This window comes from Anneissia japonica, unplaced genomic scaffold, assembly GCF_011630105.1.
Source record: "Anneissia japonica isolate Jap-2015-1 unplaced genomic scaffold, ASM1163010v1 scaffold287991_len637273_cov151, whole genome shotgun sequence".
In the NCBI taxonomy this organism is placed as follows: domain Eukaryota; kingdom Metazoa; phylum Echinodermata; class Crinoidea; order Comatulida; family Comatulidae; genus Anneissia; species Anneissia japonica.
In genome coordinates this window covers 217,024-221,833 of record NW_022692547.1, presented here as the reverse complement: position 1 = coordinate 221,833, position 4,810 = coordinate 217,024, and the positions used below count along the sequence as shown (strand labels likewise).

The 4,810-nt window shown below is 33.3% G+C and overlaps 1 protein-coding gene across 1 annotated transcript in view; it reads left to right on the top strand.

Moving 5' to 3' along the window:
• Positions 1-1,030: 1,030 nt before the first annotated feature.
• LOC117100332 (tripartite motif-containing protein 2-like) overlaps positions 1,031-4,810 on the top strand; it is a 12,442-nt gene continuing 8,662 nt past the window's right edge. The window contains exon 1 of the mRNA XM_033239984.1: positions 1,031-1,125. The gene's annotated coding sequence lies outside the window, so the exon portion shown is untranslated. The remainder of the gene's footprint in view (positions 1,126-4,810) is intronic.

Sequence of the window (4,810 nt, the reverse complement as noted above, 5' to 3'; positions counted from 1 at the left end):
AGAAATAAAGAAGTAAAAAGAAACCAAAAATATAAATATTATCTTATGCAAGAAACTTTTAATTATTTGTTAATAGCTTGTTAAAAGTATGAACATTTTTGGGGCCATTCTCATATTGAGGTTTATGTTAATCCAGACAATGGCTCCCTGATAGGAAAAACTTCTTTTCTTATATTCAGTACTTGTTTTGGGTACCTCAAATAAATCCTTAGACCTTGTCATGTATGTTTTAATGCACTCTTGATGCCGCTGGTCAATATGTATTTATATATTTATTGTGATGAATTTTTAATATATAAATATATTTATTAATCTTCGACTATGCCAGGATTGAGCAAGCCATAGAATGAGTGTGTGCCAACACTTCCATAAAGGAAGCCTCCGTAGAGGGCACCATTTTGGCTACATATCTAGCTACAGCAGCAGAGACCTCTACCTGGTAGATGTTAAGAACAATTTAATCAACACCATGCAATTGGTGTCATAGTTAATTTTTATATTGAAGAACATGGAGCAAGGATTATTTTCAATAGAGAATACTGCTTTATTCAATGGTACTTAATAATTTTCAATAATTTCATTAAATTTATTTAAAAACATAAACGATATATACAATAAATATGAGCGAAGTTATTTATACATTGTAGAGTGAGCACCAATATTGACTTCCCAACAAAATTATGAATTGGCTCCCAAAAAAGTATAAAATGAATTTTAGGTATAATTAATAATACAGTATACCTCTATTAATATTAATATTAACATACATATTAAATATTTTTACTTTTTTATTAATATACCATTTAAAAATAACACACAACCTTAACAAAGATGTATCATGTAACTCCCTTGGATACATTGTTGAAGTAGAATCTTGCTTACAAAGTGGTATCAACCAGCATTGTTTTTGAAAATGGTATCACCCATGCTTTTATGTTACTTTGTACTGTTATTTTTTTGTCCAATCACCTACACATAACTCCCAGAAGTGGAAATTCCCAATTTAAAAGGCAGCCATATTTAATACCAGACTACAGTCCTTGAATTAAACATTTTGATACTAAGGTTTACTAAATATCAGTGAACCTTTTGGATTTTGAAAATATTAAAATAATCAGACTGAAAGTAAGTAATCTATTTATATTTTTATACATCACTGTAGAAAATTATACAGGTAGGCAGAGACAGTTATGGTACTAATTACAGTATAATATTAACATTTTTGCAAAAGACAAACTAAATGTGGAACATACTTCCTGCATTAAAAAACATGATGTTGAGGAAAAGTCTAACTGGTTGTTTCTTTCTTCACAAGGAATACAAATTTAAATCATAAAATAAAAATTTTATTGAAAGGAAAATAATTTACTATATTAAATAAATAGCAATTTATAGAAGCTACATTAATGAAATTCAGGTACGATATGGATCAGAAGACTATTAACCAGACCCAAGAAATTTTAAGATTTTAATTAATTTTTTTATATTAATTTTTAAAATATCAAAATATTGCCTTTAGTTGCTCTAAAAATAAACAGAATTAGTCACCACCACAAAGCGGTTAGTGGGTATGACATCAAACCAAATCAAGATGATAAAACCACTGAGAAAAACTTGACTGGAAAAAAATGGCAGTTTATCCTTGGCTGGGACCTGTCTAAAAAGAAAGCAACTGATGTTTGCATTGCTTTGAGTAATTAAGGAAAAAGGAGCCTGTTGATTTTGCCCCCTGCTTTCTTTTCTGGTGGTTTTTACTGTATTATTAGTCTCTTACTTCCTTTTTGTGTTGCTAATTACTTGTTAATTAGTGGGATTTGAGCATACTCAAATATATCAATATATGTTCCAAATTATTAGTTCCTTGATAGTGACTAAAAAACTCGTTTTCAAAAAAGTTGTCAGTTATACCATAGAGCAAACTCTATGGTTATACTTACTGAAACTGATAATCACAGATTGCAACAGTTTGAATGGCCAATTCATCAAATTGGAGGTGATAAAGATAGTTCGGTGATACGACCAACTACAGTAAGTGTTGATGATGATGACAACATTATTGTAGCAAGTGAATGCCAGGTACAGCTGCAGGGGTCTCAAGTTAGAAAAACCCATTTCCGAAAAATTTGTTTAATGACATTGGGGGTGCTATATATTCTATGAGGAATAGTGCAGGTACTGTACTAAATGAAGGGTCATGCCCACCTCAGGCCCATCATGATTGGGGCTGAGGTGAGGACATTTTTTTTTAGAATAGGCAATTTAGAAGCACAGAAAAGGCACTGTCGGACTGCAAAAAAATTGGCAACCAAAAATAGGCCTAAATAACAGATTTGATTTTATTGAATTGGCAGGAGATAAGTGAATTAATTTCCTTTAGATTTTTGCTTGTTTGCGGGAGTGCGGGAGACCATACCAATTTCCAGGAGACTCCCAGGAGATTTGCAACCCATGAGTACAGTTATTTGATAATCATGGCAAGTTCATTAATGTGATTCATTAATGTGATTCATCAAAAAAAAAAAAACAATTTGCATTTTCAATTAGTGAGCAATAAAGAATGATTTAATTTGATTTGATTTTGATTTGAGGTCATTTTAGGTCAATTTTGATATGAATCATAATTTTGGTTATTAAAGGTGCACAATATATCACATACAATTAATTATGTACTTGCATGTTACATGAAAGCTTATTAAATTATCTATTCATTGATACTAAACTAAAAAAATATCATTTTTTGCTAACATTTTAAACTTCATTTATAATTCTTTTTATTAAAAAGTATACTTAACCTATAGATATTCCAAATATTATTTTTCAGAATTTAACTTATAGTATGATGGTGTCATGAGAAAAAAAGGGAACACTAAAACAATTTCTGTACCGAGTAAGATACACTTTTATTTACAACACTCAAAAATGGCCAAAATAGCCAAAAATAACATAAAAATCAGTAAGGCGTGATCTACAAATTATCCCCAATGACAGAAACGGGTCAAACACGTTTACTATTGTTATATGACAAGCTCCCAAACGCGTCTGTGAAATGCCGTTTGGAAGCTTGTCGTTCGAGCCGTTTATTCTGTTTGGAAGTTAACTCCTCCCCTTTTCATATGGCTGACTGCTCGTGAATGGCAAAATGTTAAACGCGTTCAGCGAAATTTGGAATTTGATCGTGATTTAAACAACTTCAAAACTTGTTCAGTGTCACTACCGTGCCTAGGCTATGTAGGCCTAGGCCTATATTTATAATAGTAGTAGCCTGGTAGTAAAATGCTAGCCTACGCTAGGTGACAGTTCACGAAGAAATGTTTATAATAAAGGCCTAAATTTAATTATTTTTCTTGTTGGGGAAACCCCAATGTTCCTTGTATTTTAGTAGGCTAAGCCCTACCGTTACCTGTAGGTTTTATAGAAGAGAAAGCAATCGCCAGTAACCTTGCTACCCAGATTATATTGTGCGATGTTTGAATTGACCTATCAAAACAAGTACCTTTTGCCCAACTTTCTAATTCCCACGTGCCTGCGCAGCCCGCACAATACAGCATGTAAACACTGACCTGGATCAGCCGCAGTTGAGGAAGTTCGTTGTGGCGAAACGTATGCTACGGCATTGTATTTTACTTTGTAGGCTATATGAATTTAATACATGTTTGTATTATTATATATATTATTATGTTTTAAAAATGGTTAAACCATGGCACATGTTTATATTGCTGAACAAGGCAGTCGGTTATTCCCTTTTTGCGGAGGAGCAGCGCGTTTACATTCCTGAAGGCGGCGTTCAAAGAATCAGATCAGACACTAGAGCGTCTACATTTCTGAGTTGGCGGCGTTTAAAGAGAAGACTACTGTATGCGATTGACCTTGTGTCTGCTTCTCTCATGCTTCTCCTGATCGTGGGAACGTTTCTCACTGAATTCACTGTTACTAGGCAATTTGCATTAATGCAAACTGGTGGTATATGCCTATTTCAAACAGTTTATTTCCGTTCATGACAAAGTAAGAATATCGATACGAAACAAAGTGAATTGATTTTATTTCTGAACGGGACCGGTAGCGGCAGGATTTGGCAGACGGGGATACGATGTCTCCGACAAAAAATCACGAGGCAAATATTAAAACAGTGTAAATATTTATTTCATTTCTTTCAACTTAACCTATATACCGGGATGATGTCCGGAATGGGATAGTTTTTACTATCATAGTTTAACTTTTATCTATCAGAATCTAGCCCCGAATCCTAGACTCATGTATTTAAAGCGGCCTGTAGCATGTGTATACAGCATATATTTGTATTTTTTGTCGATGGATAAATAAATGTCCGAATATAAGAATTGAATGCTGTTTTCTGTACACTACATGTTTGTTTGGGTCAGTTAAGAATTAGCACCTAATTAGGCCTATTAATGAAATACAACGGTACACGAACATTCACTTGTATGTTTTATTTATATTTTGACATTAACAAGCATAGGCCTTTAACACTCAATATTATTTTTATTTAACATAAGCCAATAAACAGCTGCCACACATAAAATAACAGTAGGCCTAACCAATAAAAATATATAAAATACAAAACAAGTTTTATGCAAGATTAAAAAAAAACTATACAGAAGTCTCCGCCCGGCAAGCAGACAAGGCCATACTTTAAACTGGCATCCAGGCATCTCAACTGACTCACTTCAGTCAGAGCGGCGCTCAAAGCGAATTTCTATAGACCAAGGAGGAAAGTTCTTTCCTCCATGTATAGATCAACACCGGCTACACAGTCAGTGACATTTGTCACGTGATGTTGCGTACTCTGTTG